This window comes from Hippopotamus amphibius, chromosome 1 (assembly GCF_030028045.1).
Source record: "Hippopotamus amphibius kiboko isolate mHipAmp2 chromosome 1, mHipAmp2.hap2, whole genome shotgun sequence".
Classification (NCBI taxonomy): Eukaryota; Metazoa; Chordata; class Mammalia; order Artiodactyla; family Hippopotamidae; genus Hippopotamus; species Hippopotamus amphibius.
This window is the reverse complement of record NC_080186.1, coordinates 222,250,932-222,273,860: the sequence shown is the minus strand read 5'-3', so window position 1 is coordinate 222,273,860 and position 22,929 is coordinate 222,250,932.

Genomic DNA, 22,929 nt, shown 5'->3' with positions numbered 1-22,929 from the left:
TCCCGAAGATGCATAAGAATAGCTACTGTTTATCCCAAAAGGGGCAGCGCAATGAGTCAAAAAGTGATTACTTATTAAACATCTTTTCTTTATTCATTTTTTAAAACCATTTGACAGTCAAATACTTATCAAATGCCTACTTTCTATAAGCCCATTATTAAGACCTGGGGATACAAGAAAGAATACAATACAAGCCCCTATCCTCAAGAAGTTTACAGTCAGTCTAGTGGAAAAGACAAACCTAAGCGGATAATTAGAATGCAGTGTGGTAAGCAGTATGGATACATTCAAGGCATGATGGATGACAGCGCAAGGCACCTAAATGAGCCAGGAATAGGAGCGAGGATGTCAGGACATGTTGCTGGTAGAAAAGGCAACTGAATTGAGCCATTCAGGTGCAAAGGAAATGAACCAAATAAGGAATGGGAGTGAAGAGGGTGTATGGGTTTTAGGCTGATGTGACTGCTAAAAATAATGGCATGGACTCAAAAAATATGTGCAGGAAATTGCACAAAGTCTGGAACTTCTGGGGGATTAGGTATCAGTCAGGATATGATGAAAGGTGAGGCTGGAGAAGCAGAGATAAGGCCCAGACTGTGGGGACATCTGGGCTTTTTTCTGTGACTGGAGGAAAACCCCAGAAGGGCTGGAAGCAGAGGAATAATGTGCTTAGGTGTATGCATTTGCTAGTTGACTTTGGCAGAGAGAGGGATCAGGCCTACCCAGGGCAGAGGATCAGTGAGGAGGCTGTGGGAAGAGTGGAGCAGAAGGTGAAGACGGCTGTGAAGGGGCAGCTTTGCCAGGGATGGAGAGGAAGGAGGGGAGTCAAGGACATATTTGACATACGGGTTACTCATCTAGTCCGTGAGGCCCATGACATCCATTCAAGGAACCCATGGGTCCCCAACATGGAAATGTGTGTGTGTTTTTGGTAAAAGGAGAACATCATTTCAATAGATTCTCAAGATTTGGACTTATAAGCAGATTCTGGAACATGATTTTACCTCCTATACAGAGTTCCTGATTCTAGTCATCAAAACAGGGTCTTCTTTCTGACTTAACACAGGAGTCTGCTGGTGAAAAGTGGTTAAGATCCGACTAATGGCAAAAATTTGACTTTAATTTAGCTAAGGAAAAAACCCTCTTCAATAATATAGCATAGTCTAAGATCTGAGGTTAGCATTGGTGAACTGAGTAATGATCACTGCTCTTGGGCTCATTTCTTCTGCCTTTATAATGGGGATGCATGATTACCATGGGAGAAAAGGTCTGGTCCTATTTGCCATTAACCTCACCTACATTGTCAGATCCAAATTAGAAATGTTACTTGTTCTTTGTTCTCGTCTTTCATACAGACACCCCATTTCCCATGGGAAATCGTCATCAGTATAATTTTGAATTATCTCAGTGAATTCTAGTCCACTGACGGCGTTAGTTGTGTGGCTCAGTCCATTAGCTTTAAACTTTTATGACAGTGCATCGTAGTAGAGACTGATGGACAGACAAGGGCCGTGAGGAATTACAGAAGGAGCTTTTAGCTAGTCTGGCAACAATAGTCTAGTGATTTTGATTTCTGCTCTAAGAAGAAGGCACATCTTTTTTTCTACCTCTGTTTTCCCATGAATGTGTTCTATACCCAGTTACACTAGTGAATACCAAACTGTGATAATGCACCCCAATTGATAAAGATGGCTGTGTAGAATCAGGTCATTCTAACGAGGATAGCCCAGCCACTCTTGAAAAAGCCCTCTGCTGGCTGAGGTAGAGCATTCTTCTGAAGCTCTGTTCTTGAGGCTGGGAGGGTGGCATCAAAAGGCAAACAATGCTCTGATACAACGTGTGCATTAACAAGATGATACAGCGGTGTGTTCCTTTGGTCTGTTTTTAACCTGAAATATATGTATTCTAGGGAAGTGTAGTTGTATAACAATCAAGGGCTAGAAAATATAGACTAAAGGTTTTTTGCCAACTCTCCCATATGTAATCTTCAGTAGACCGTTGTACGTCACAGGAAGGAAATAGGAGCCAGGATGAAGCCAAGGGCTACAGTTTGTTATTGCTGGTCACGTCATGCTGCCTGACCTTTGGCAGGAGGTATGATGAGGGTGGAAACACTTGTTTAGAAAGTTACGTTGTGGTCATACCTTCTTTACACCCGGTATCTACATTATGTTATACTCAGTCTTACCCTAAATGTTTGCTCAGGTTTTTTCCACACTTGGCTTTCCCTGTGAACATCATCTGCAAAAATAAGGGAAATGACAATGTCCAACCTAATGTTTTCGACACAAGATAACAAATGTCTTACAAACCTGAGTGTCATACAAATCCCATGTCTTACAAACCCTGAGTGCTGAGAGAGTTTTTGTGGGCAATTTTCAACCTATTGGAGAATCATCTTTAATTTCCCACAACATATATAATGCCCACCTCTAGGTTAGGAGTGTTGTAAAAATATTTTTTACTATAGTTGTTGTATGTAGTTATTGTTAGAAAGGAAATATTTGTAATACTGAGAAGGAGGTCTGTGTGTATATATAGCATAAGTTCTTCTCTGCTAATTGCCTAATAGAGCAGAGTAAAGCATTAACTAAAACTGTTTAAATATATGTTGGCTGAGATGGTGCCTGGAGGATGCACACACGCATACATAATATATAATACTACATATTGTATATTATATATACTATATATAAATTTTGTATTTGTGTGTGTATTTGGTGTATATGTGTATTCTCCAGGCACCATCTCAACCCCCAACTTATGTTTATATTAATATTATATACATCATATCTAAATATAATTACATGAGTATTAAAATATAAATAATATGGGTATATAATAATATATTGATATTATATGACTTGCATACATGTTTGTGTATACATATGTTATATATATGTATTGTATATATTATATGTATATGTCGTTATGTATAGTATATCTATACATAACTATATATGTATGTGTATATGTATATACACTATATATACACAAATACATATATAAAATGATATATGTACACATACATATGCATCAATAATATATGTGTATGTATATACATATATGTGTGTGTACATATATGTGTGTGTGTGTGTGTGTGTGTGTATACATATAGTTCTCCACTGTACATGTGTTTTCTCTTTTAGAAGTTGCACTATTGCAGTTCGCCTAAATACCTCACTGACTCCATCCCAGAGCTGAACCAGAAAGAAAAGCTTGGTTCTCTTCTCCTCTGTGCTTAAGAGCCTCCTTGGGAGCAAATTAGGAACTTAGCTGTTTTAACTTTTCAGGAAGTAGTAAGCTAGATGTGACACTAGTGACTTAAAAGAGCATGGATTCTCAAGCATCATTTCACTCTCTGTATCATGTATATACAGGATGGAAAACCAAATGCATGTACCCACATACCCCCAAATTGCAGTAAATTCCTTTGGAATTTGTGATCATTGGGCTGAACCATAGTTTACCCTTGCATATTCTATTCTAAACAATAGGACATGTTTATCCAATTAATTACATAATTTATCATATTCTTATATATATTATATAATGCGTTACTATTATACCTTAATATAAATTAGAGTTTAGGAGTGTGGTGATTAACATGTTTTATAGTCCCCAGACATGGTTTGAATCCCGGCTTTTCTGCTTGTTGTGGGTAGAGGAACTTCGAACTCACTTCAGAGAGTGATTTTGATGGTGAGATAAGTTGATGAAGAAATCCCTACTGTTATGGGCTGAATTGTGTGCCCTCTCTCCCACCTCAAAATGAGGCTGTATTTGAAGACAGGGTGTTATAAGTGGTAATTACAGTAAAATGAGGTCATGTAAGTGGACCCTAATCCAATATGACTGGGGTTCTTATAAGAGGAGATTATAATACAGGCACATGCGGAGAAAAAACCATGTAAAGACACAGGGAGAAGATGACCTTCTACAAGCCAAGAATGGCCTCAGAAGAAATTAACCCTGCCAACACCTTGACCTCAGGCTTCTAGCTCCCAGAATGTGAAAAAATAACATTCTATTGTTTAAGCCAGCCATTCTGTGGTACTTTGTTATGGCAGCCCTAGCAAACTAATACACCTCCTAAACCATAAAACTCCATAAAACCTGAATATGTAATATCCTACCTCTGGTAACAAATTATTGTGGAGTACCTTGCTTCTCTATAAATATATATATATATATATCCAAAATTTCCAATTATAAGTAATTCCTATTTCTTCATTTTAAAAAGCAACTCTGATCAGTCCCTCTGACTTAAAACATTTTAGCTATTACTTAATTTTCTTTGAGCTTCAACATAATGATGCCTAATTTAATTTAAATTTTTTGGTGATTAACTCCAGCATTATTTTCATTTTCTGTGTCTTACAAATTTGAGACAATGGGAATTGCGCACCTATGAAAATGCCATGTGAATATCCAAAGTTGTGGTTGGTGTGAACTCTTGAATTCTTGCTCATTTGTTTATTGCATTCCTCTCTGTGTATTTGGAGCCCTTTATTTTTAAATTTGATACACAAAGCCAATTTTACTGTATGTAAATTTTTAAAAATTTAAGGTACATGATACTGATACTGACAATATGTGACATAATTAAAGAATGAGTCCCGAGGGCAAAAAATAAATTATACACAGTTAGTCACTGATGTTTGGGGACAAATGAATTTATGCAGATTTTCACCCCAAAAAGGGAATATATAGAATGTGGTTTGAAAAGAATGAAGAGAGCATCATCAATGTCAAGAATAGAGGGTAGCAGTGAACAAAGGAAGGAGGCAAAAGTCAGAAAGGGTCTGTATTAGTCTGCTCAAGCTACCATAACAAAATACCACAGACTGGGTGGCTTAAACAACAGAATTTATCATCTCACAGTTCTGGAGGTCCAAATTTCAAGATCAAAGTGCCATCACCATGGTTGGTTTCTGGTGAGACCTCTCTTCCTGCCTTACAGAGGGCCACCTTCTCACTGTGTCCTCACATGGCCTTTCCTCTGTGTGAATGTAGAGAGAGCTCTCTGGTGTCTCTTCCTCTTCCCATAAGGACACAAGTTCTCTTTGATTAACACATCCTTTATGATGTCATTTAACCTTTATACCTCCTTATAGGCCCTGTCTCCAAATACAGTCACACTGGGAGTTTAGAGCTTCAACAAACAAATTTGGGGAGAGGACACAATTCAGTCTATAACACTTGTCCCTCTAGCTCTCCAAAATCTGTGTTCTTCTCATATGTAAAATGCATTCACCCTGTCTCAACAGCTCCAAAAGTCTTAACCTGTTTCCACATCAATTCCAAGTTGAAAGTCCCACTAAATGTCATCTAAATCAGGTTTAGGTGAAACTCGAGGTATAATGCATACTAAAGCAAAATTCCTCCCCAGCTGTGATGCTGTGAAAAGAGACTACTGTAGCTATGTGCCCCCCAAATACAATGGCCGGGCATAAAATAAACATTTTCATTCCAAAAGGGAAAAATCAGAAGAAGAAAGGGAGAGCATGTCCCAAGCAAGTCCAAAACTTTAGCAAGGCAAATTCCATTAGATCTTAAAGCATGAGAACAATCCTCTTTGGTTTCATGCTCTGCCTTCTGGGCCCACTAGGGCAGCAGAAGCCTGGATGGCAGCCCCCACCTCCGCAGGTCTTTGTGATGCCCCGCCCCTGTGGCACTGGGAGCGGGTAGCCCCACCCTCTGAAAGCAAGGAGGAAACAGCTTCCCCTCCCCACCCACCAAGTGTAAGCTTTAGGCCTGTGGTAGGAGTGGCAGCTCTGCTGATCTCTGAATTGCCTTTGGGGTCCTTCTTCCCTTTTCTTGAGGGATAAAGCCTGTTCACAGGTGGATAGCTCTACTGTCCTGTCCTATAGAATCCTGGAAATCTGAAAGCTCTTCTTTGTTTCATCCTGACTTGGTATCTTTTTGTTCAAACTGGCAGATTTGATGAGATAACTGATTTTAAGATCACGGGCCATCTCTTTATGAAGTGACTGTCTAGCCACACCTTCGGAGTTCTCTCCAGAGCATGCTTGCTGATTTTTTGAAATATAGACAGGCTAAGAATGTTCCAAATCTTCAAGTTCTGGTTTCTTTTTTGCTTAACAGTCTCTTCAATGTATCTCGTTCCTCTCTCATTTTACTGTAAGCAGTAAAGAGAAAGGCCACACCTTCAAACCTTTGCTTAGAAATCTCCTCAACTAAATAGACATTTTCATCACTGGCAACTCCTACCTTCCACGAGCTCCACAAGAACATACTTCAGCCAAGTTCTTTGCCGCTTTATAATAAGGATCACTTTTCCTCCAGTGACCAGTGACATATTCCTTGCTTCCACTGAGATGTCATCAGAATCACCTTTAATGTTCATATTTCTACCAACATTCTGTTCCTGATGATATATGGGTATCTCTAAGAGAGATGATAGAAGCTTTCTGTACAGCTCTCTTCTTTCTGAGCCTTTACCAGACTTGCTAATGTCCGTATTTCTACCAACAATCTGTTCACAACAGTTCTCAGCTTCCTCCAGCAAGCACCTCAAAACTCTTTCAGCCTCTACACATTACCCAGTCCCAAAGCCACTTCCACACTTTTAGGTATTTGTACAGCAGCACTCCACTTCACTGTACCAAAATCTATATTATTTCGCTAGGGATACTAACACAGTACCATAGATTAGGTGGCTTAAACAACAGAAATTAATTTTCTCACAATCCTGTAGGCTTTAAGTCCAAGATCAAGGTATCATCAGGTCTGATATCTGGTGAGGTTTCTCTTCCTGATGCTGCCTTTTCTCTGTGTCCTCATTTGGTCTCTTATTTCTACATGCACAGATATCTCTGGTATCTCTTCCTCTTCTTACAAGGACACCAGTCATATCTAATTAAATCCTTACCCTATGACCTCATTTAACCTTAATTACCTTCTTAAAGGCCCTGTCTCCAAACAGTCACATTAGAGGTTAAGGTTTCCACTTATGAATTTGGAGGAGACACAACTGAGTCCATAACAGGATCAAAGGGGTTCATATAAGAGCTTTGCTTGAGTCTGGAGAGAAGTGAAGGGTGGGCCAGAAGTAAGACTAGACGTGCAACCTCCTGGATCTACAAGAAATCGTATATTAGCATTTGCTTCACGAAGTGAATGTCCAGCTAAGCCAGAAGAGATGATTTTTCTCTTCTCTTTTCAAGTGTGGAGCATAGGGAATCTACACCCATATTAGATAGCATAAGTCAAGGACTTTTTGATGCTGAACAAAATATTTCATCTTTTCATCCTTCACAACCATCAAGAGTGATTTGCACATATACACTCAACAGGACTTCCTATCGCATGGTTCACATAGTGGAGCATGACAGAGGGAAAGCTACGTCTCCTACTCTAAAGAAACCAAGGCAGTAGTTAAGGGAATAGGAATAGTCACATAGGTCAGTTCATCCAGAGACCTCTGTCATCAAGTCACCTCTTTTGCCTTAGTGGAAACTGCATTAGATCAGAAGTTGGGAGACCTGAGCTCTGGTCCCAGCTTGACCCCCACATAGTCAAGCAGACATGATAAATCCATGATGTGTCTCTGCTTCCTTATATTCAGAGTGGTGGTGGTAGGAATAAGTGGTGGTTGTTGAACTCAAAAATCTCTAAATACCCTTCAGCTCTTTCTAATATTCCACAACTATCTATTTAGTATATTTTTAAAAATTTTCTCTGACGTAGTCTTATAAGTTCAATTGTCCAAAACTTGAATTATTTTTGTGTTTCATGTTACCATAAAAGTGCAGTGGCCCCAAACTGGAAACTGCATTTTAATGAAGCTTTGACTAATGCTGAATATAGCAAAAGAATTATTCCTGGGCCTTGAATATCATTCTTCTTTTATGAATCCTCAATATCATGTCCCTCTTTTCTCACAGTGGAAGTTTGGCTGAGAATTGGGAACCTAAAATAAAGTTGAATATGATATGCCATAAAAGCATGAAGAAATTGGGGGAGGACTCAGTCATATTTACAGCCAGTCCAAAAATAAAAACTGTTTCTACGAGAAGCACATTAACTGAATAATTGACAACAGCACTTTTCATTATTTTCCATGGAGGCAATGTTTCACTTGCAAAGAAATAGAAACTTTATTGCACTGGGAAAAGAAATGAGACACATTGTGAATTATGACCATGACAATGGCAGTCTTTTCTTCCATAGACTCTGCATGTCAGACCCAGCTCAAGTGAGGAAGCCTGTCATTTAGACGGTAATCTTTCAGAGTGACTTGTGCTATCCTGTATGTCTGAGGTGAAACCTGTTTGACATGGTACCTGGAACTACAGTGCCTTGAAATTTGATTCCAGAGTTTGCATACTAAATAATACTATTTTTTAAGGTAGGCATTGTTCTTGTTTAAAAATAGTTGTTCCCTATTAGAAAGATCTTCAAGTGATGTAATTGCCATATATTGCACTGCAATTTGAGAAGATCAGGTTCAAGTCTCAAATTCTCAGACACTGGGTAAGGAGAGGTTAAGAATGTGACAGAAATGATAAACTTAGTCTCCTGGAAAGAGAATTTGCCCATCTTACTTTTCAGCACCTTTTGTTGGTGGATTTTATCCCCTTAATATGAGAATCAAAAATCTACCTACCTCTGAAAGACTGAAATGAAAAGGAAATCCAAAGCATTTGGAAATTGTAAGTGGCTGATACAAAATACAACTGAACAATTCACTTTGAGGAGCAAATGTGGATTTATCCTCTTTGCATAAGAAACACACAGGGGAGACCTGTATGAAATGGTGAGAGGATTCAGAGGTAGAATACTCAAAGTCTTGGTGCAGTGAACGTGGGTCTTAAGCACAATATTTCATAACACAAATTAGACTCTAAGAAAACAAAGTGGGATAAAGAGGGTGAGAGATTCAAGAATACTTTGGAAAGCTTGACAGAAGCTCCCAATTTCTTATTTTTATCCTCACGAAGCAGAATTCCTCACAGGAGCTCTGCATTCCTCAGGCTCAGACATGATTAAATACCATACCTTTTAAAATGTTTTACTATTCCAAGCTGAGGAATATATAAATAACTGTTTTCCAGCTACCACTCCTCAGGCTGGAATTTAAGCCAAGTGCCTTCTGGGCATCAGTCTGCTTTGACCAGACTCTGTATCAGAACAACTGAAAAAGCTGCCTTGCTGAGCAGCTTGGAAGTCTATGTAGGAGAAATGAAGTGGACATTGAACAGCCCAGGAAGGCAGTGGGGAGGAGCAGGCAACCACATGGAGCTCGTGCTTTTTCTTGCCTTGGCATGTTTTAAAGAAGCAATGATGACGTTGTACTCTTGAAACTGAAGGAAATTTGAGCTAACTCAGGTCTAGGATGAAAGTTCTAAAACCCCTGGAGGTAGCTGGTGTTGATAAGGACGCGGGGCTTTCATGACCAGGCAGATAGGAAGACTTGGGTGTTTGCTGGAGACAGAGTTCCTCAGAATGAACATCTAAAGTGATAATACAGGGACTTCCCAGGGGGTCCAGCGGTTAAGACTCTGTGCTTCCAATGCAGGGGGCACAGGTCTGATCCCTGGTCGGGGAACTAGGATCCCATATGCCATGCAGCATGGTCAAAAATTGAAAAAATTTTTTAAAATAAAAAATACAAAAAAATAAAAATAAAAAATATAAATAAAGTGATAATACACCACCACAGCTCTGATCTGTACAGAGACGTTCATCTGTCAAGGGGCCCTAACTGGGGAGGCTGGGACCTGCCTTAGCTGATCCCACCCTGACCTGCCTCGCAGTATCACCTTCGGCACCCGCCAAACTGAATACTCCTTTTACCCCCCAAAATGGTACTTAGATTCCTAGTGCTCTGCTTTTTCTCACACCATGAAGGCCCTGTACCCTCCTCTCTTGTCTCTTTTCTTCTCTCTCTCTCTCCTCTTTCTCCCTCTCTCCATTTAAGTATTGTTATCCCCTCAAATCTCAGTTCAAGTGTCAAAGTGTTAACCCCTTCCGAAACAACTTCCCTGTAAATCATGGATCAGTATCTGCCTTAGAATGAAATGCCAGTTTCTGAGCCCTCACCCCAGATGCAGATAATAAGAATTTCAAGTAGTGAAGCCAGGAACCTGCATTTTAAAGAAGTCCCCAGGTGATTGCAGTGCTCACTCAAGTCTGAGAACTTCTTCCACAGCCTCATGGAACACCCCTGTAGCAGATATTGTCAATATCCTGACAGTAACATATGGCAGTTAGTCCTTTTCAGTGGTGTCCAACTTTAGTGTGCATAAAAATCTCATAGAAAGCTGATAGAAAATGCAGAGGCCCCCTCTTGGTGAACAGGGCCTTTGTAGTGTCACCAAGTTCCCCTAGATGGTCCTGATTCACCCTAAGACTGAGATGGAAGGTTTGGGGCTGGGGAGTAAAGGGAGGACCTGAATGCATCCACACATTTCCTTATAAGAGGGAGTCAGAAGGAGATTTGAGCACACACACAAAGGAGGTGATGTGAGGACAGAGCACAGAGAGATTTGAAGATGCTGCACTCAAAGATCACAGTGATGCAGTTGCAAGCCATGGAATGAAGTAACCACCCCAGAAGCTGGAAGACACAAGGAACAGATTCTCCCCCAGAACCTCCAGAAGGAGTGTGGCCCTGGTGACACTTTGATTTTATCCATTGATACTGATTTCAGATTTCTGGCCTTCAAAAATGTGAAAGAATAGATTTCTGTTGTCTTAAGCCACCAAGATTGTGGCAATTTGTTACCAGCAGCCATGGAAAATCAGTATACCTTATAACTAATTTAATGTGATGCAAATGTTGCTCAGGATAATTTACCTAGAATTAATGAGAATAACAAAAGGAGAACAGCCACTAGAGTGAGGTGCCAGTTAGGATGTTTGTGGCAAAGGCCTTGGGTAAAGGGGCCAAAGTCAAGAATTGTGCTTGTGGAAATAAAGAAGGAAAAAAAATATCCAAGAGCCACCTTGAATAAAAAATTGGAAGAATATGCAACAGAAGGCTTTGAGGTCTGTAAAAGACACAGATGAGGAAAGATGGTCTTTTTAATAAATGGTGTTAGACACCCATTCAGAAAAGAAAAGAACTTTGACTTCTACTGCATACCATAGATAAAAATTAATTCCAGATTGATTGCAAACTTGAACATGAAAGGTGAAACAGTAACCTTGGAAGAAAATAGAGGAGAAAATCTTTGTGTACTTGCAACAGACAAAAAGCCTTCTAAAACAAGTCACCAAAAGAAAAGAAATGATAATCAAAAAACACCAGAAAGAGTGAAAAAGAAACAGATAGTAGGAGATGATATTCACAGTACACATATCTGACAAAGGAATCATACCCTGAATATATAAAGAATTCTATTAATCAATAAGAAACGGGCAAAAGACTTAAACAGCTACTTCACCAAAAAAAGATGCCTAGCCAAAAAACAAATGAAAAGGTGTTCATCTTCATTAGTCACTGTGAAATATAAATTTAAACCCACAATGGGATAATTCTACACAACAACAGAATGGCTAAAAAGTAAGATGAGAATTTTTCAAGGGTTTCTGAGGATGTGGAGAAACTGGAACTCCTGGTTCAAATACATATCAGGAAAACCCCTTTAGAAACTATTAGGATGTGTCAGTATCCACTAAAGCTGAACATTTGCATAATCTATGACCTAGCATCCCATTCTCAAAACCCAACAAGTAATACATATGTTTATCAGGAGAAGTATACTAAAAAGTCCACAGTTCTATTCATAATAGTCCGAAACTAGAAACTACCCAAATGTCCATCAGTAGTAGAAAGGATAAATATATTTAGGTATATCCACACAATAGAATACGGTACACTGACAAGAATGAGTCATCTACCATGAAACCACACACATATCTACTTATTTTTATTCTATATCTTTTCACATTGTTTGAATTTTGTTTCTTGACTTTATCATGTATATTGCTTTTTCAATCACATTAATTAAAGTTTTAATTAATTTAGGGCTTGATTGTTCTCAGAAACATGAAAAAAAGCTGGACATAAAAAAATACACCCTGTGTGATTCCATTTACATAAAAGGGGAAATAAAGGGCAAATCTGTATGCCGTCAGAATCCAGAATCCTAGCTAGTGGTTACCTAGAGGGGAACGTGTAGCTTGAGGGAACTTGGGGAGGGTCCTGGGAAGATGACGATGACGTCTTCCTTTATCTGAATACTGATTACAGAGGTGTGTGCAGATTGGGAAAATTCAAGCTGTATGCTTCGATGTGCAATTCTCTGTACAGATCGCATTAAAAATTTTGTAAGACCCAAAAGTCCAATAAAAGACACAGATACACGCATGTAAGAATGTCTTATGAGTTCTTACACACCACACATGCACAGAACACTGCTCTCTTGGAGGACTTAATAATCTTAGCACAAACATTTTAAAGCTGAGCACTGAAATTCCTTGCGTCCCTTGTGCTGACTTGCCCTTTCTCATAATTTTATTTGAAGTCACATGAAGTTTGGTATTTAGGCATTTCAGCACACTGCCCTTCTCCCAGCGGAGGGAAAAAAGGAAATGTCACATGAAGACTTATATACCTCAGAGGCAACTCTGCAAAATGTTCCTAATCATCTCATTTTCATCTCTCAGCCAGTCTTTTTCACTTACAGGACTTATTTTTAGATAGCTGCACAGTTGATAGTTTAGAATCCAGCCACTCCACCCACCTCCTCTCCTTTCTCTGCCAGACCCCGTTCAGTTGGGAATTTACATTTCCAATGGTCCCAGAAGGGTTATAATGACACTGGGATTGAGCCGATGTGGAAAGGGCAACCGCAGCACTGGACAAAAACTGATGTTTGCAATGGAACATTTAAAAACTAAAGTAATGATCATTTAATTTAAAACTAGGGCTTCATGAATTATAAATGAGCTATGAAAATTTCACGTCCAGGTCACTGGGTCAGATTCCAATTTACATAACCAAATTAAATAACCCATGAGACAATTAAATATCAGTTTTTAAAAATGAGGTGCTCGACCATACACTGTAACTCAGTGGCACGCCACGTGCGGTCCCCAGGCCCACAGTGTCTGTATCCCCCAGCGCTTGTTAAGAACGCACAATGCACATTCTCAGGCCCGCCCTAGACCCACTGCATCAGAAACTCTGGAAATAGGGCCCTGTGACCTGCATTTTAACAAGCCCTGCAGGTGCTTCTAATGCACACTCAAGGCTGACAACCACTGATATACATGTGTCCTATAGGGAATTCATACACAACCATTGGGCTGCACGAGCAGAAATATTTTTCACATATTAGAATGAGTGTAGTAGGAAATTCACTAGCATTTTTTTCTTAATGGCCTGATAGGCCAGAAATAGCAAAGGAATATCTGGCAACACAAACTATCTTTACGTCCAGAGACACGGATGTGAGTGGGTGGGCATAAGTCTGCGTGCAGAAGCCTGCCCTGAGCTGGGCCAGCAGTGCCACAGCTGCCAGCCCTGCGCGCACCGCTGTCCACTGTGACCCGCAATTATCACATTTGCTTGGGCTTGAAAAATTCTTTCATTTTCAAAGCTCTGCCCACCACCTAGAGACGTGTGCAAATGTTCAAAAGTAGACCTACCAGCACTTCCATGCAGTTCAGTTAACTTTAAGGCAGCAAGGACAAGTTAAAATTTTCTTTCGGGAAGAATTACGAACGCCAGAAAAATCTCCCAGATAGGGTTTTGGAAATAACTTGGCGTAATGTCACCAAAGAAAATCTACCTGAGCTGAAAGAAAAGGCTCTTTGGATTCAGGTCCCCATGGGAAAAGCTCTGAAATTTGAATTTGGAAGTGTTTATTTAGGTTTAATAAACACGTATCGAGCCTCCATCATGTAGAAAGACTAGTGGTCGTATTCTAGCTGACAGGAAGGTCAGAGTCACTGCCCCCTGAATATAACCCCCACCCCCCTTATAACAGGAGGGCTGTTGTGGCAAGTGACAGAAAGCCAACATGAATTAAATTAATCAAGAAAAAAGGAAAGGGAAGGATGGAAAGGGAGGCATTGGGTTTATATTGACTCAACAAATTAAGTTTTGGGAAACCCAAGGATTGAATATTCAGAATAAAATTCTAGAGCCAATGACTCGGGCACTATCTGAATACTCTCTGTCCATCTATTGTCTCTGTTTCTGTTAGCAGCATTCTCGCTCCCTTTGAAATGCTTCATTGAGGTATCATTGACATGTCATACCAGTGACCCATTTTTTAAAGCGTGCAATTTAGTGGCTTTTACTATTTTCAGAAAGTTGTGCGTCCATCACCATAATCAATTTTATTTTATTGATGTATAGTTGATTTACAATGTTGTGTTAGTTTCAGGTGTTACAGCACAGTGATTCAGCTATACATATGTATTTTTTTTTTCAGATTCTTTTCCCTTATAGGTTATTACAAAATATTGAGTATTGTTCCCTGTGCGATACAGTGGGTCCTTGTTGGTTATCTATTTTCTATATAGTAGTATGTATATGTTAATCCTAACCTCCTAATTTATCCCTACCTGCCCCTTTCCCCTTTGGTAAAAATAAGTTTGTTTTCTATGTCTGTGAGTCTATTTCTGTTGTATATAAATAAGTTCATTTGTATCGTTTTTTTAGATTCCAAATATGTGATATATTTGTTTCTCTGTCAGCCTTACTTCACTTAGTATGATAATCTCTTCATCCATGTTGCTATAAATGGCATTATTTCATTCTTTTTTAACGCTGAGTAATATTTCATTGTAAATATATACCACATCTTCTTTATCCGTTCATCTTTCAGTGGACATTTAGGTTGCTTCCATATCTTGGCTATTGTTAATAGTGCTGCAGTGAACATTGGGGTGCATATATCTTTTTGGAATTATAATTTTCTCCAGATATATGCCCAGGAGTAGGATTGCAGGATCATATGGTAACCCTATTTTTAGTTTCCTAAGGAACCGCTATACTGTTCTCCATAGTGTCTGTACCAATTTACACTCCCGCTAACAGTGTAGGAGGGTTCCTTTGTCTCCACACCCTCTCCAGCATTTATTATTTGTAGACTTTTTGATGATGGCCATTCTGGCCAGAGTGAGGTGATACCTCATTGTAGACTAGACTTGTATTTCTCTAATAATTAGCCAATGTTGAGCATGTTTTCATGTGCTTGTTGGCAACCTGTATGTCTTATTTGGAGAAGTATCTATTCAGATCTCCTGCCCATTTTTCAATTGGGTTGTTTGTTTGATATTGAGCTGTATGGGCTGTTTGTATATTTTGGAGATTAATCCCTTGCGGATCGCATTTGCAAATATTTTCTCCCATTTTGTAGTTTGTCTTTTTGTTCTGTTTATAGTTTTATTTGCTGTGCAAAAGCTTTTAAGTTCCATTTGTTTATTTTTGTTTTTATTTCCATTACTCTAGGAGATGGATTGAAAAGATATTGCTGCGATTTATGTCAAGGAGTATTCTGCCTATGTTTTCCTCTCAAAATTTTATAACATCCAGTTTTACATTTAGGTCTTTAGTCCACTTTGAGTTTATTTTTGTGTATGGTGTTAGAGAATGTTCCAATTTCATTCTTTTAGATGTACCTGTCCAGTTTTCCTGGCACCACTTATTGAAGAGATTGTCTTTTCTCCATTGTATAGTCTTGCCTCCTTTGTCAGAGATTAATTGACTATAGGTGTATGTGTTTATTTCTGGGCTTTTTATCCTGTTCCATTGATCTATATGTCTGTTTTTGTGCCAGTACCAAAGTGTTTTGATGACTGTAGCTTTGTAGCATAGTCTGAAGTCAGGGAGCCTGATTCCTCCAGCTCTGTTTTTCTTTCTCAAGATTGCTTTGGCTATTCAAGGTCTTTTGTGTTTCCATACAAATTTTTAAATTTTTTTCTTCTAGTTCTGTGAAAAATGCCATTGGTAATTTGATAGGGTAATCAATATTTTAACAATATTGATTCTTCCAATCCAGGAACACACTATATGTTTCCATCTGTTTGTGTCATCTTCAATTTCTTTCATCAGCATCTTATAGTTTTCAGAGTACAGGTTTACCTCCTTAGGTAGGTTTATTCCTAGGTATTTTATTCTTTTTGATGCAGTGGTAAACAGGATTTTTTCCTTAATTTCTCTTTCTGATCTTTTGTTATTAGGGTATAGAAATGCAACAGACTTCTATGTATTTATTTTGTATCCTGCAACTTTACAGAATTCATTGATGAGCTTTAGCAGTTTTCTGGTAGCATCTTAAGGATTTTCTATGTATAGTATCATGTCATCCGCAAACAGTGACAGTTTTACTTCTCCTTTTCTAAATTGGATTCCTTTTATTTCTTTTTCTTCTCTGATTGCCATGGCTAGGACTGCCAAAAGTTGGATAAAAGTGGTGAGTGGGCATACCTGTCTTGTTCCTGATCTTAGAGGAAATGCTTTCAGCTTCTCACTGTTGACTATGATGTTAGCTGTGGGTTTGTCATATATGACCTTTTTTATGTTGAGGTAGGTCCCCTATATGTCCACTTTCTGGAGAGTTTTTATCATAAATGGATGTTGAATTTTATCAAAAGCTTTTTCTGCATCTGAGATGATCAATATGGTTTTTATTCTTCAATTTTTTAATGTGGTTCATCACACTGATTGATTTGGGAATATTGAAAAATCTTTGTATCCTTAGTTAAATCCAACTTGATCATGATGTATGGTTACATGCCTCCCTCTCCCTGGCCACTCAGTCATTTGTCTAGAGAGCAAATGAAATGTTCCCCCAAAGAAGCAGGCTGACACAGACATGTGTACTGGAGGGACTTTTAGCTGGGCAGCCTCTCCCATTTTTGTGTATATTAAGTCTTTTCTAGAACTTCAGTGAACCTCAGACATATAGTCAGGAGGCTTGACATCTTTAGATGTGAAACCATAAAGCTACCAGTTCTACAGTCCTTCATAAGGTCCCAGAGATTACATGGGGGTGAATCCAGATTGAAAAGCAAGGACACTGGGCAATATGAGGGGAATTCATCCAGTTAGTCAACCATCAGATATTGATTGCATACCTACTGTGAGTTACACATCATGCTAGTAGCAAAGCTAAAAAGATACACAGAGTGATTTGGGGACTGCAGTGAACTTTCTCCAAGCCTTTCTCTTCTTTCTTACTCTTTGCTGCTCTTTTTAACTCATGGTGGCCTTGTGGGTATATAGGTTTGGCACAATGTGCCCCAGGTTTTCAAATTTGTAGATTTGTCTCGCTGTAGATTTGTCTCATCCAAGTTTGCTCTGTTCTATAGCACCAAAATGCAATAAGCTCTTGAAGTCCAGACTTTTGACCAAGAATAGAGAACAATGAATGCTCAAAGGTAGAACAAATCCATGCTGAAAAACTGAGCAAAGTTTACCAGGTGCTAGGGTGTTTGTTTTGTTTTGTTTTTAGCAAAGGTGAGAATTAAGCCTAGTAAGGAGGAATTCCAAGAAGGATGAGACCCTTGGATTACATGGTCCTGACTCCATTCTGTTGCATTTCACCTTCCCCTTGGGTCTCTATCTCCACCACTGTCATTGTCCTAAGAAGTAGTCCCCTTTAAATGTCTGATTAAGTTCGGACAAAACTCTTTAACAAAACTGAGACAGGCTAGAGCTGCCAAATACTATTGGGGAACAAAATTATAGTAAGTGAACATGGCAGAAATAACATTGGCTCTGAAGCTTGTCAAAAGCATTCTATAACTTCCTATCTGTGGGATCCTGGAAAGGCCACTTATGGTCTTTTAGCCTCTTTTCCTCTTCGGAAAATGAGATTACTAATACCTATGTTATAGGCTTATACTGAGGGCTAAATAAGATTTAGTCCCTTGACAAATATATACTGAGTGCCCATTAGGTGTCAGATTCTGATTGAAATAAAACAAGGACACACACACCCCAAAATCACACTCTTATGGAACTTACACTCTTGTTAAGGGAAGGTAGACAATAAGCAAATCAATAAGTTAAAAGTTTGGGCTATATACATTTCATACAGTGGGATAATCTATGAGTAGCAATGTCTAAAAAGAAAAAGTACATATAAAATTCCATCTGAAAGCCCCCTGAAGTTTATACCTATTGCTCAAGAATGTACTTTTAGAGGAAGTTGGCTTCTTTGCCTGAGAATAACATTTCAAGGGGGAATTTATCTATCCAGAGGAAAAGGCCAGATTTTGTTTTATGACCAAGACATTCTGGAGAATGAGGAACAAGATTCTATGCATAATAATGCGTAAGGCCGGTCTGAGACATTAAAACAAGTTGAGAAAAACTTGGCCTAAGGTAAGCGAGTACAGAGTCAAGGGAGTTGGGCTGGCCCCTGACCAGGGTTGTAGACTGGGGTCTCACGAGGCACCAGCCAACAGCTTGTCCCTACGAAGACACTTAGTTTGCCATTTCCAGGAGTAGGGTATCTGGTATATGGTCTGAATTTTGCATCTTGGCATCATAATCGTCTTATATTATTCTCAAGCCATTTGTAAAGTTTTATTGTACACTAAAGCCAGGTGGTAGTTGAGCTTTCTGGGAAAAGAGAAAGGCCTTTGTTCACACCTGGAGTGCCTCAGGGTGGAGAGAAGACAGCAGGGTTGACGACAGACGGCAAGGAGTGTGGAGAGAGACGGCTGGAGGAGAAGTTCAAGGTGAGAGGGCACACAGGTCAGTTTAGGGGACATGTGGGCGCATTTTCTAGCAAGACTTAGAATTATTAAGAAAGAAGACTCTTGTGATGATGAGATCGTGTGGGAAAAAGCCTCAGTTTACATTTGTTGAGCATTCAAGCGAAGCTCCAAAGGCCGGAGATTTGATACCTTTTTGAGCACATATGGACCTTTCTGGACACACAGTAGACATTTAATGCATGCTCATTCCCTTCTTCCTCCTCCTTTATTTCCATAACATAGTGATAGGGGAAAAAATCAAAGTTGTGAGAAACTGTTCATCCAACCAGGAATATTTTGTAGAGCAAGGCAATATTGACAGAAAATGCTTACACAAGGTTTCAAGGCTCCTTGCTTCCCAGTTTCTGGCCTATTGCCAAAGAAAGATCCCTTTTTTTGGGGGGGGGGGGGCTACATAAGAGTTGGTGACCACATGGCCTTGTCTTCATCCTTATTGAGATCTAAGAGAATCCTCACCAGGCAACCATCTCAAGACCCCAGCTCAGTCCTGGTTTCTGGTTGTAAATGTCTTCCCCCCACATAGATGAAGGAACTGTTGTATTTGATGGCATGTATGGCCTCATCTCTAAGACTAGTCTTATTCCCTAAATTCAAGGTGGCTTGACCATATGACTTCCATCCAAAGAATGCTTTAGTAGACACAACCATGTTGCTAACATGGGAAAAATACTACTATCAGGATGGTTCTGACACAGTGTAGTGATAAATGTATTTTCTTTTCTGGGGCCTTTCACTGCTTATTATTCTGCATCCAGGCGTCTCTCATTAAAGCAGCATGTGGTTTGTTTTTCCCTCCTCTCCAGTATTTCTTTTTCTCATCCCTTTGCTTGAGAGTTACTCTTTACAGGTAAGTTTGGTGATGGAGTTTGTTGTAGCTGCACAATTTCATCTATTTAGCCTCATTATGAGGCATGCTGGAAAGCTCTTGAAACTGTGAACATTTTTTTAAGGCCAGTAAATATCTCGTGGGTGTTTTAATTTACTTTACAGCTTTTCTCCAAGGTTGGTGCATGTCTGCAGTGGAAGAGCCAGCTCTTGCTTTAAGTGACAGGAGGAAGCCATTCCCAAGTAGAACGAACCCATATTTAAATTTATGATAGCTGAACTTGGCTGCAACAGCTACATTCTTGTTCTACTTTGAGCTTGGCAGGCCACTCTAATATTTCTTCTTGGTCTGTAGATGAGAGATCTCTTTTATTTTCCTTTGTTGGGATCTTAAAAAGCTCAAGAATAGATTTTTTATTTGAGACTTTAATAAACTATACAACCATTATGTGAGCAGTCAAGCTTTGCCCAGCCTGACAAACCAGTAAGTGGAATATATTCATAGCACATTTATGTTTCACTGCCATGATACTGCAATGCTGCCCAACCACTCTCTTTATCAAGGGGTGGACTTACAGTCAGGGCCTGATAGCATGTGATTCTACTCTAAACAACCTATTCAATAGACTCAACATGGAAGTGGGGTTTTCACAGAAATAGTATTTTTGGAAACACATAGGCCCACAGTGCGAATGGTCTAGTTTTAAATGGAGAGTTAGCACATTTTTGTGGCCCAAAGCCATGCCGCGAGTCCTGGGGCAGTGTGGTGGCTGACACCAACCTTTCCTTCTTTCCATCTCCATGTATAAGCATACAAGTAGGGCACAACGTATCAGAAGGAAATTTTACTATATGGAATGCATACTTCTCAGTATTTCGCAACATCCCAAGAGAGCACCGTTTTTCAGACTTTAATTCATTTAACAAGTAACTATTGAACATCTGTGTGTGCCAGATGCTGGGGATGCATGTAACAATAAATCAAAAGACAAACCTCCTGTCATCGTGGAGTGTTCTAAAGGGGGGCGGGGTGTGTGCCAGCTCGAAGACGATGACCAGATAGCTACCTGAGATAAGGTTAGCTAGTGGTAAGTGCTAAGAAGAAAAGTTAGTTTTCCTAAGAATCAAACAGGGTGCTTGTTGGAAATGCAGATTCCTCTCTCAACTAGAATATTCTAAATTTCCCACTGTACCCAGAGAAGGTTCTCCAATGTGTGTGGAGGAAGTGTGGTTCATCTAGAGGTCTGCCGTGCCCTCTCCAGCCCTGGCAGGGGAACATATGTGTGGAGAGCAAACATTCTCCGTTGCCCTCTGCATGGCCACCTAGGCCTGGAGAGTAATGATTAGGCAAAAGCAGCAGACTTTCTACCAGACCTGGGTCACTGCAGCTTTAGCTGGGACAGCAAATGCCTCCGAAGTCTGCTGTGCTCTGAGTTCTCTCACGGGACCGCTGTAGGCAAGGACTCTGTAAAGAGAAGAAAGCAGGTCTTAGAGAGAAGCAGTTATTATTCAAGAGAGGGATCCGTTAGATTCTCTGCTTAATGACGTATGACCCAGATATCCCAGGCGGCAGAGCTTTCCCACTCAAATGACAGGGTTTCCTGAAAGGAAGACTAAATAGTCCATCCCATTATGAGAGCCTCAAATAGGCTGTGTGTGTGTGTGTGTGTGTGTGTGTGTGTGTGTGAGAGAGAGAGAGAGAGAAAGAGAGAGAGAGACATACACACAAAGAGGCACAGAGTGACACAGAGACACAGACAAAGAGAGGAGCGGGGGAAAGTCAACTACAGAGCCCCTTTAAGAGAGGGCCGCTTGTTTGCCTATAAGGACCACTGGACTCAGTGAGAGAAAGGATCAGTAGCTTAAACTGAATGTATGCTTTTATAATTCACGGATGAAAATGGTATCTGTAATTTCATAGATTTATAATGGCAACTATAACTTCATATTAGTCCTGGAGGGAACCTTAACCAACACCTACACAGTTTAGATGAGGAAGGCAAGGACTAGCAAGATACACGATGTCCCCAAGAGCTTAGGGCAAGTGGAAGAAAGTGCCAGTGTGGTGCGTGGCTCCTGGAGCAGGTCCGTTGTCACCTGCTGCAGGTAAATCCTGTAAGGACACTCACAAAGGCATGCTCAGTGTAACCCTTTTATTAAATCCAAGGTTCATTTGATCAGAAATAACGGAATCCTGATGAACTGCACTGACCGCTTACCATTGTACATGGACACCTAAAAGGACCCTGAAGTGACGTGAGCTCGAGAGTCGCTGGGGAGCAGAGCGGGGCGGCTCCTGACGCAGGCCGAAGCTCTGGGCCGTTTACCTCTGTGCACCTGTCATTTGGTGAGAAATACCTGTGGAGAAGTGGGGGTGAAGAGGTAAGATTGGAAGGTCCGGCCTTTGTTAGCACAGGCCTGCACAGCATGGGGGCGGTACAGAGGCTCTCTTTGAAATGATTCAGGGACTCCAGAGACAGGCAAGGGGCAGCTCCACGTCGGAGGACCCACAGCCTGTCATGGGGGCTCTGCATCGGGCACAGCCATTGCCACGTATGGAAACCCTCCTCAGGAGAGGTCACTGGAGAGGCTAAGGCCCATTTCTGGCAACCTGGGTTAAAAGGAAGGAAATTTTGCTGAAAAAGAGGCCTCATTGGGGAAAATAAATACATATCTCAAACAAGAACACCAAGCCCTGCCCCCCACTCCCGGTAACCCTGGGCTGTGCCTGGAGGCCCAGCTCTAGTCTCTGGCGGCTCATGGGACCAAGCTAAGGCAATGTCAGCAGAGGAATTCGATTGACTAATGCCCCTTGATAGTAGTGATAAGAGCTGGAACCTACAGGCGGTACTTGGATCCATAAAGTCCAGCAAAGTCTGAACCTAGGCCAATGGGGAGAAGGGCAGGCATGTTCAGATCTCAGCCCTGCAGTCCTCTGCCCCTCCCCCATCAAAGCCCTAAGCGCTGGTCCACACCCAGCCCCAGCACCACTGCTCCAAGATCAGCCTGATCCTCCCAGTCCCAGGACTGCTGCCCATAGTCTTCTGTTGTGTTCTCGAACTTCACCTCCTCCCGTCAGAATTCTCCATCCATGCGTGGGTCTCCTCACCAGCGTGTGAGCAGGGTCTCCTCTTCCTCGCCTTGTTACATGATGCCAGTGCATGGCCGTTTGCTTTGCCCTGGTGAGAGTACAAGAAGGTATCTACTGAGTTGGATACAGAAGCACACATAAAGGCTTAAATTGTTAAGGCAAAGATCTTCAGCTATCACTATCTGGGATTGCAGGAAAGTATTTCTAAATTCAAATTCCCACGTCCTGGGCACTGCATGAGAAAGCCCCCTCTTTTTCACGGGCCCTATTCTCGTCTCGCCTCCTTCCTGAGCACAGTG